We start from the raw sequence: 10,549 nt of genomic DNA, 5'->3' as shown, positions 1-10,549 counted from the left end.
TACAGAAAGCAAACGCACACTGATGCCTATCTGAATGCAGAATCGCATCATCATCATCCAGCTCAGAAATCCTCTCTTATCAAGACGCTCATACATCGGGCTAAAACAGTGTCTGATGGTGAGAGTCTAGTGAGAGAGATTAAACACGTTAAAGACGCACTACGACAGAATGACTACAATAATGCTCAAATTAACAGCACTGAATGCCAAATCACGATCGCAAAGCAATACTGCTGAAAGCGACCAGATTGTTAAAACAATAAAAAATTCCATATATCTTAGGAGTAGCTGACAAATTAGCCCGTGTTTTGCAAAAGCAAAACATTACAGTAAGATTTGGTACAGTACACAAAATTCAAAAACTAGTATCTTGCACTAAAGACGCATTACCTAAATTATCAACAGAAGGTGTATATCGGATTAATTGTTTATGTGGCAGATGCTATATTAGACAGACGGGACGTAACATCAGCATAAGACTAAAAGAACATCAAAGAAATATTAAATTATCTCAAACACAACTGTCGGCAGTGGCAGAACATGCTTGTCAACAAGGACACTCAATTGATTTTGATAACGTTGAAGTGTTGTGTAAAACGAATTATTACTGGCAAAGACTAATTAGAAAATCCATTGAAATTGAGAGGAATAGAAATAATTTTAATCGCTCTGACAGCTACAGGCTTAGTGCGGCTTGGAAGCGTATTATTAAATCATACATATTACAATTCCTTATTGGGGAAACACATACTAATTAACGGATTACTAACGTAGCATATAATCACAATATCACACATTACAACTAATTACTAATCTACAACTCATTACTAATCAAAACCATTGACTGATTACCAATCGATTATATAATTACAATACCCCCCCCCCTCCGCCTCTAATCACTGCCCCTGATATGAGTTAAGTGATGACGTCACCCTGCTGCTCTATATAAAACCGGGAGCAAGTGAGGGCTTTACCATTCTGGCGAATTGCCCGTTGATGCGGATGTAATTACCAGCGAAACGTCGTACTCAAACTGTAAATGTTGTGGATTCACTCTTCAACACACCGGTGGGCTAAAATAGTGAACTATTTGTCTTTTGTCATAGTGACACTTTTTTTTGCTGATTGGCCGTGTCGGGTGGTGGAGGGTTACGACACATTTATAAATAACGCGATCTAACCCAAAAACCTTTATGATGAATATACATTGTATTAAACCTATATTAGATCATAAATACATTTCTACCCTACAATATACAAATCTACATTGTGCTTATGTTTCAATTCTACTTTTATTAACTCACACACTTACAAATATAGTGTCTAGGACACATTTATTGTCTAGGACACATTTTCAAAGAAATATTTTCATGTACCCAGACAATATTTGCACGTGCCCACATTAAAAAAACTTGCAGACTGCATACGTAGCTACGACAATGCAAAGCAGCACACACAGCCATGCATTCAATAGCTTTTTACGTTTCGCGGGTTTCTCTCTAAGTTTATTCTGTTTCTATTTCAGCTTATTGGGGTTTTCTCCTAGTGAATGGGCAGTGATGAGTCGATGGGCAGTGCTGAGTCTACGGGCAGTGCTTATCAGATCTACGGAATCTGAGCCTCGCTCGCCCCCACGTGATCGCCTATCCGCGCTACGTTTTCTGAAAGCGTCAAGATAAGGCCTCTGACGTGATCACAGGCACGCGCGCAAGTCACCCGTCCGTGGCAGCGACACGGAACGTCAGACATAAGCGACCTCCTCTTCCACCACCGCACTAGGAAATAGTTTCATGTGTAACCTCATCAAGACCCCTCCCCCAGACACCTACGGAGCTTTGCGCCGGTAAGTGCCGTAGTGAGGCCTGGTCCCCGGGAGTGTCGCCGGTCTCGGCTAGATTGCTCACCCGGCCCAGGGTGGCGATGTGGGCCGCCTGGGGCTCGCTGGGGAGACAAAGGCGGCCGCGCGCTCAGGCGCTTGGTCACCCCATCGTGCGCCACGCGGCGGCTGCTGCTGCTGCTGCTGGAGACTGAACAGCGGCTCGCCCCCCAAGGGTCTCGTTCCAGGGCTCGTACGGTGGGGGGGGGGCATCTCTCTAGTTTGTCTTTGATGGTGGTGATGGTGGTGGTGATGATGTTGGTGGTGATGATGGTGGTGGTGGTGATGGTGGTGGTGATGGTGGTGATGTTGGTGGTGATGGTGGTGGTGATGTTGGTGGTGGTGATGATGTTGGTGGTGGTGATGTTGGTGGTGTTGGTGGTGATGTTGGTGGTGGTGATGGTGGTGGTGATGATGTTGGTGGTGATGATGGTGGTGGTGGTGATGTTGGTGGTGGTGATGTTTGTGGTGATGATGGTGGTGGTGGTGGTGATGTTGGTGGTGGTGATGGTGGTGATGTTGGTGGTGGTGATGGTGGTGGTGATGTTTGTGGTGGTGATGTTGGTGGTGGTGGTGGTGATGTTGGTGGTGGTGGTGATGGTGGTGATGTTGGTGGTGGTGATGATGGTGGTGGTGATGGTGGTGATGTTGGTGGTGATGTTGGTGGTGGTGATGGTGATGATGTTGGTGGTGATGTTGGTGGTGGTGATGGTGGTGGTGATGTTGGTGGTGATGTTGGTGGTGATGTTGGTGGTGGTGGTGGTGGTGATGTTGGTGGTGGTGGTGGTGATGTTGGTGGTGATGTTGGTGGTGATGTTGGTGGTGATGTTGGTGGTGGTGGGGATGTTGGTGGTGATGTTGGTGGGGGTGATGTTGGTGGTGGTGATGGTGGTGGTGATGTTGGTGGTGGTGGGGATGTTGGTGGTGATGTTGGTGGTGGTGATGGTGGTGGTAATGTTGGTGGTGGTGGGGATGTTGGTGGTGATGTTGGTGGTGGTGGTGGTGATGTTGGTGGTGGTGATGTTGGTGGTGGTGATGGTGCTGTTGGTGGTGGTGATGTTGGTGGTGGTGATGGTGGTGGTGATGGTGCTGTTGGTGGTGGTGATGTTGGTGGTGGTGGTGATGGTGGTGGTGGGGATGTTAGTGGTGGTGATGTTGGTGGTGGTGGTGGTGATGGTGGTGGTGGTGATGGTGATGTTGGTGGTGGTGATGGTGCTGTTGGTGGTGGTGATGTTGGTGATGGTGATGTTTGTGGTGGTGATGTTGGTGGTGGTGGTGATGTTGGTGGTGATGGTGGTGGTGGGGATGTTAGTGGTGGTGATGTTGGTGGTGGTGGTGATGTTGGTGGTGGTGATGGTGATGTTGGTGGTGGTGATGGTGCTGTTGGTGGTGGTGGTGATGTTGGTGATGGTGATGTTTGTGGTGGTGATGTTGGTGGTGGTGGTGATGTTGGTGGTGGTGATGTTGGTGGTGGTGATGGTGCTGTTGGTGGTGGTGATGTTGGTGGTGGTGATGGTGATGTTGGTGGTGGTGATGGCGCTGTTGGTGGTGGTGGTGGTGATGTTGGTGATGGTGATGTTTGTGGTGATGTTGGTGGTGGTGGTGTTGGTGGTGGTGGTGATGTTGGTGGTGGTGGTGACGGTGGTGATGTTGGTGGTGATGTTGGTGGTGGTGGGGATGTTGGTGGTGGTGGGGATGTTGGTGGTGATGTTGGTGGTGGTGATATTGGTGATGGTGGTGGTGATGTTGGTGGTGGTGGGGATGTTGGTGGTGGTGATGGTGGTGGTGATGTTGGTGGTGATGTTGGTGGTGGTGGTGATGTTGGTGGGGGTGGGGATGTTAGTGGTGGTGATGTTGGTGGTGGTGATGGTGCTGTTGGTGGTGGTGATGTTGGTGGTGGTGGTGGTGATGTTGGTGGTGATGTTGGTGGTGGTGATGTTGGTGGTGATGGTGATGTTGGTGGTGATGTTGGTGGTGGTGATGGTGGTGGTGATGTTGGTGGTGGTGTTGGTGGTGGTGGTGATGTTGGTGGTGGTGGTGGTGATGTTGGTGGTGATGTTGGTGGTGGTGATGTTGGTGGTGGTGGGGATGTTGGCGGTGATGTTGGTGGTGGTGATGGTGGTGGTGATGTTGGTGGTGGTGGTGTTGGTGGTGGTGGTGATGTTGGTGGTGGTGGTGATGTTGGTGGTGGTGATGTTGGTGGTGATGTTGGTGGTGGTGGGGATGTTGGTGGTGGTGATGGTGCTGTTGGTGGTGGTGGTGATGTTGGTGATGGTGATGTTTGTGGTGGTGATGTTGGTGGTGGTGGTGATGTTGGTGGTGATGGTGGTGGTGGGGATGTTAGTGGTGGTGATGTTGGTGGTGGTGGTGATGTTGGTGGTGGTGATGGTGATGTTGGTGGTGGTGATGGTGCTGTTGGTGGTGGTGGTGATGTTGGTGATGGTGATGTTTGTGGTGGTGATGTTGGTGGTGGTGGTGATGTTGGTGGTGGTGATGTTGGTGGTGATGTTGGTGGTGGTGATGGTGCTGTTGGTGGTGGTGATGTTGGTGGTGGTGATGGTGATGTTGGTGGTGGTGATGGCGCTGTTGGTGGTGGTGGTGATGTTGGTGATGGTGATGTTTGTGGTGATGTTGGTGGTGGTGGTGTTGGTGGTGGTGGTGATGTTGGTGGTGGTGGTGACGGTGGTGATGTTGGTGGTGGTGATGTTGGTGGTGATGTTGGTGGTGGTGGGGATGTTGGTGGTGATGTTGGTGGTGGTGATATTGGTGATGGTGGTGGTGATGTTGGTGGTGGTGATGGTGGTGGTGATGTTGGTGGTGGTGGTGGTGATGTTGGTGGTGGTGGGGATGTTAGTGGTGGTGATGTTGGTGGTGGTGATGGTGCTGTTGGTGGTGGTGATGTTGGTGGTGGTGGTGATGTTGGTGGTGATGTTGGTGGTGGTGATGTTGGTGGTGATGTTGGTGGTGATGTTGGTGGTGGTGATGGTGGTGGTGATGTTGGTGGTGGTGTTGGTGGTGGTGGTGATGTTGGTGGTGGTGGTGGTGATGTTGGTGGTGATGTTGGTGGTGGTGATGTTGGTGGTGGTGGGGATGTTGGCGGTGATGTTGGTGGTGGTGATGGTGGTGGTGATGTTGGTGGTGGTGGTGTTGGTGGTGGTGGTGATGTTGGTGGTGGTGGTGATGTTGGTGGTGATGTTGGTGGTGGTGATGTTGGTGGTGATGTTGGTGGTGGTGGGGATGTTGGTGGTGATGTTGGTGGTGGTGATGGTGGTGGTGATGTTGGTGGTGATGTTGGTGGTGGTGGGGATGTTGGTGGTGGTGGTGTTGGTGGTGGTGATGTTGGTGGTGGTGATGTTGGTGGTGATGTTGGTGGTGGTGGGGATGTTGGTGGTGATGTTGGTGGTGGTGATATTGGTGGTGGTGATGGTGGTGGTGATGTTGGTGGTGGTGGGGATGTTGGTGGTGATATTGGTGGTGGTGATGGTGGTGGTGATGTTGGTGGTGATGTTGGTGGTGGTGGTGATGTTGGTGGTGGGGATGTTAGTGGTGGTGATGTTGGTGGTGGTGGTGATGTTGGTGGTGGTGATGTTGGTGGTGGTGATGTTGGTGGTGGTGATGTTGGTGGTGGTGATGGTGATGTTGGTGGTGGTGATGGTGCTGTTGGTGGTGGTAGTGATGTTGGTGATGGTGATGTTTGTGGTGGTGATGTTGGTGGTGGTGGTGGTGATGTTGGTGGTGGTGATGGTGCTGTTGGTGGTGGTGATGGTGGTGGTGGTGGTGATGCTGGTGGTGGTGATGGTGGTGGTGATGCTGGTGGTGGTGGTGGTGATGTTGGTGGTGATGGTGGTGGATGGAGCGTTTGTGTGAACTAATATAAATGACGGTGTCAAAAATCTTTACTTGAAAGGAATTGGCCTTTAAAAGGTAGCAAAGCGTTTATTTGCAAGGCAATTTTAACAAATTGCACGAACATGAACCATTCAAAAACGTGTCATAACGTGACTGATCAGACATCACGAAAACGTCTGAGGCCTGCGCCCAAAACAATTACCGCACTCCCGGTCAAAGTGCGCCATCTAATCTGGGAAACGGGGGCATTACAGGAGAAAGGTCAAATTTAATTTAACAACAACAACAATAATAATATATGGACAAGTTCGGCAGGCCAAATTAAGAAGCCCAACGGGCCGTCCTTTGCCCACGTCTGGCCCAACTCGTGTAGAGACGGAGCTACGGGATCGCTTCATGACGCAGGAGCGAAGTGTAACGTGGCCCTTGCAGTACCGTGAGCGACTCACGAGGGGGGTGCCCTTCACCCCGCAGCAGATAGACCACGGCTGAGGCTGATGACGGACCGGTTGAGGCTCACGGCGTTCCTCTGAGGCCGAATGAATCAGCCTCGCCCCCCTCCGCTGCACTCCGGGCTCTCGCGTAATGCATCCTGTACACAAATTGAATGTCTCTGAATGTGGATTCAACTGTCGCCGGTTCCAACGTGCAAGCCTCATCTCCCCTCTTACACCAGGCACCGCCTCCGTGCGCTCTGCGCTGCAGGAGCCGAAGCTTTCTGATCGAAGCGGCGAGTTGACCTTCTCCTTGTGTAGAGGTCAACCCTCGATTCGTCATTTGCCTCGCCTTCTCCTCTTGCTGCCTCCAAGATCTGGAACTTACTTCCCTCAACCATCTGTCCAAGTCCAAGCTAAATACATTTCCTCCTCTTCTCTGCCTATGGCCGTCTCTCTCTTAAAATACCGGACAAATATCACGCCTCGTTGTTACCGGTTAGGTGCACGCGTCTGTTGTGGTATAGCGTCGTGAGATTTGGTTGCATGCAGATGCTCTCTAAATTAAAAATCGTGTTAACTTATTCTGTACAAGCTACACCACTGTCGTCATGTATAATAATCACACACACACCACTCGCGCTATTCGCCACCGCAGAGTTAATTGTGTAGGCAATGTCACAACAGTTGCAAAGCTACCGATCAAAGATGAATCGGCCCACTCTGAAACACATGCAAAATGAATATCTAGATATGAATGGCGTGACCAAATAAAACATATGCCGGATCGTTTTGGTGAACGCTACACTAACAACAATACTCATTTCTATACAACGTCTGGCTCGCATGATTACTCTGTGTGGTTCATAAGGTGAGGGGCGTGTGCTGCTTTGATGATGGCAATTCAACCCCCGACCCACCACCCTCCCCAACAACTCACTCCAACCATTCTGCGGTCATGATTTGGGACTGTGATTCCATTTGCAAGTAAACTCACATTTCAACAATGAGGGTTGAAAGCATTAAGCATTAGATCTGTCTGCATGTCTGCTGTGTTGTAAAGATGATCCAATATGAACACAATTGTAGCACAACAGCTCTGTTGCTGTTAGGGACCTAACAATTTTGAAAACTGGCCACAATTGATTACACGGCCCACGCATGGTCCAGAGCAGAACTCGGTATCACCTAAGGTAGCAAGACTTCAGTCGTACCCATTTATTTGGATGGAAAATGAAAGTAAATTACTTGATAGTCTCACTCATTGCATTTGTTTATCACTGGCCACGTAGAGAAATTGAAACTGCTCAATTTAGGCCACCTCACGTGGTACCGACAAAGGAGACATCTCATGGGCTATGAAAAAATAAGAATAGGTTGTATCCTTTCTGGCAATAAAACAGATCTTAGGATTCATTGAAGAAGGTTTCTGTTTGGTGTTTGAACATCTAAACACCCGTTTTATTGCCAAAAAAGGATCAAATCTATTCTTATTTTGTCATACTTTGATACCGGCAAAACGGTCTCATTTTGAAGCGTCTCATGGACTATTGGATGGGGGGGAAAAAACTGGCGCTAAAAGTCAGTGGCGACCTCTCCTGTCGTGCCCAGTGACGTCATCACGGGCGAAGTTCACCGCGCGAAGTCAAACGCCGCCTCATGAGCGCCGCTCGAAACGCAAAATCATCGCTCGGTGAACATTTCCGAGGACAAACAAACGCATGCCGGGAACCGTGTGAGTTTGTGTTTCTTGTTTCCTCTGCGCAATGTGGGGGAGGGCTTCATCCAGCAGTGGATTGACAAAAGCGCTGTATGCATACTGCACAGGCTACGCTAACGTCACATTTAGGCCCATGGACCGAACAAACGCGTCTCTCTTTCTCCATCCGTCTCCACTCTCTCTCTTCCTCTCTTCACTGCTGGCCTGTAGGTTTGGGCCGAGCGAGTTCCTGCCGGGGATTTGGCTCTTCAGGAGCTGATTCCCCCCGTGGCTTTGTCGGCATGAGGCGACCGCGCGGAGTGTCAAGGGCTCCACCGGGCCCCAAGCCGCTGCCCCAGCACCACCGTAGCAGCCAAACCACCGGTGCTCGGCATGGCCTGTATGAAGGTCCTGCCGGACCTCATGTTGCGCACAGGGTACAACATCGTCCAGGAGAACGGACAGAGGAAGATCGGACCACCGCCCGACTGGCAGGGGCCCCATCCCGCCCGTGGCTGTGAGGTGTTTCTGGGGAGGATCCCGCGCGACCTCTACGAGGATGAGCTGGTGCCCGTGCTGGAGATGGTGGGGAATCTCTACCAGCTCTGCCTCATGATGGAGTTTAGCGGAGAGAACCGCGGCTACGCGTTCGCTACCTACGCCACGCGCGCCCAAGCCACGGATGCCGTCAAGAAACTCGATAAATTCGAGATCCGTCCAGGATGCCGCATTGGAGTCCACTTCAGCGTGGACAATCGCTGCCTCTTAATTGGGGGGCTGCCAAAGGACAAGAAGCGAGCGGAGGTGATGATGGCGATGAGCGGTGCCACGGAGGGCGTGGTGGACGTCAAGATGAGCGTCTGTCGCTGGGACAAAACCCTCAACCGAGGCTACGCGTTCATCGAGTACGGGAGCCATCGCGCGGCCGCCATGGCCCGGCGGAAGCTCCTTCGAATCAACTTGCAGCTATGGGGCCGGACCATCAAGGTGGACTGGGCCATCCCGGAACGGGTGGCTGCGGCCGCGGCGGTGGAGATGGAGGCGGCGGTGCCAGACCTGCTGCAGCCGGAGTGCACGGGCACCGGCAAAGCCGCACAAAGCCAATTTGGGGGCTGGGGGGCACGCATGCAGCTGTGGTGGGTACCTCTCCACCTGCGGCCCATGTCCATTGCTCTCGAGGCGCTGCCGGAGGCGGCCATGCTGTCGTGGGAGGTGCGGCTGCGGATGCTGTGCCGGACCGCCGGCGTCAGCTACCCAATCTTCGAGCTGCACGCTTACTCGGAGCCCGGGATACCCGTGGGCCTCCTCTATAAGATGTCGATTCCCAGGGTGGGAGAAGGCGCCGGCATCTTCCCCGAATTTCTGAGCTCCAGCGAGGAGGGAGCACGGGAGGTGGCGTGTCAGCTCGCCTACAACATCCTCAGCAATGCGAATTCCCCACCTCCGGCCACGCCCTCTCGTGGAACCTTCGAGCAGGTTACCTGAGAGGGCGTGGCCAGAGGCGTGGCTAGGCCCGCCTCCGGCCACGCCCTCTCGTGGAACCTTGGAGCAGGTTTCACGAGAGGGCGTGGCCAGAGGCGTGGCTAGGCCCCGCCTCCAGCCACGCCCTCTCGTGGAACCCTTCGAGCAGGTTACCGGAGTAACTCGGCTAGCCCCACCTGTTGCCCTTGCCCCAGATGTGCCTCCTTCCCTGATTGGTTGTTACCTCTGTGGCCGTACCCCTGAAGCCCTTGCCAAGCCAGCAGGTGTCACCCTGTCAAGTCAGCAGGTGTCACCCTGTGATGTCAGCAGGTGTCACCGTGTGATGTCAGCAGGTGTCACCCTGTGATGTCAGCAGGTGTCACCCTGTCATGTCAGCAGGTGTCACCCTGTCATTACACTTCAATGAAAACCGACAACAGAATCCTTGAAGAAAAAAAAACTAATTCAGGTTTTTTGACATGTCGACGCCATTTCGTTTATGAAAATGCACGGGAGAAAAATATATTTTGTTCACGTCGCATTCTGATGTCAGAACATTTGATTGTTTATCAAATAGAAAAACCCTTGAACAACTTTGCTGCACACGGAGATGTCCGTGCACCGCCTCGTTTCCACGGCCTCTATCCCGGTGCCATTTGTATTTTAGTTCTGTTCCTTCACCTGAAGAAGGCTACTTGTGTTGTGGCCGAAACGTCGTGATTTTTGTTGTTTTATTTTTTTACCTACGTGGTGACTTTACCGAATAGAACCAAAGAGTACACATACAGCTGTTAAGAGTTTGATGTTTTATTGATTTTCAGTTTAGGTGTTTTTTTCCGGTAATGTTTCTGTTGTTAATGTTTTAGTGGAAATAAAGTCCCGAAAAGTCTCTCTCCACTCTCTCTCCACTCTCTCTCTCTCCACTCTCTCTCTCCACTCTCTCTCCACTCTCCACTCTCTCTCTCTCCACTCTCACTCTCCACTCTCTCTCCACTCTCTCTCCACTCTCTCTCCACTCTCTCTCTCTACTCTCTCTCTCCACTCTCACTTTCTCCACTCTCTCTCTCCACTCTCTCTCTCCACTCTCTCTCCACTCTCTCTCCACTCTCTCTCTCCACTCTCTCTCTCCACTCTCTCTCTCCACTCTCTCTCCACTCTCTCTCTCCACTCTCTCCACTCTCTCTCTCCACTCTCTCTCCACTCTCTCTCCACTCTCACTCTCCACTCTCT

The 10,549-nt window shown here is 51.4% G+C and overlaps 1 pseudogene; it reads left to right on the top strand.

Annotated features, from left to right (window-relative positions):
* The first annotated feature begins 1,538 nt into the window (after positions 1-1,538).
* On the top strand, positions 1,539-10,208 carry LOC142913923 (putative RNA-binding protein 46 pseudogene; annotated as a pseudogene).
* Positions 10,209-10,549: the final 341 nt, after the last annotated feature.

This window comes from Petromyzon marinus, unplaced genomic scaffold (genome assembly GCF_048934315.1).
Source record: "Petromyzon marinus isolate PM22_M1 ecotype Great Lakes invasive population unplaced genomic scaffold, UKy_Petmar_22M1.pri1.0 PM_G_Scaffold_27, whole genome shotgun sequence".
NCBI classification, from domain to species: domain Eukaryota; kingdom Metazoa; phylum Chordata; class Hyperoartia; order Petromyzontiformes; family Petromyzontidae; genus Petromyzon; species Petromyzon marinus.
This window is presented reverse-complemented; position numbering and strand designations above follow the sequence as displayed.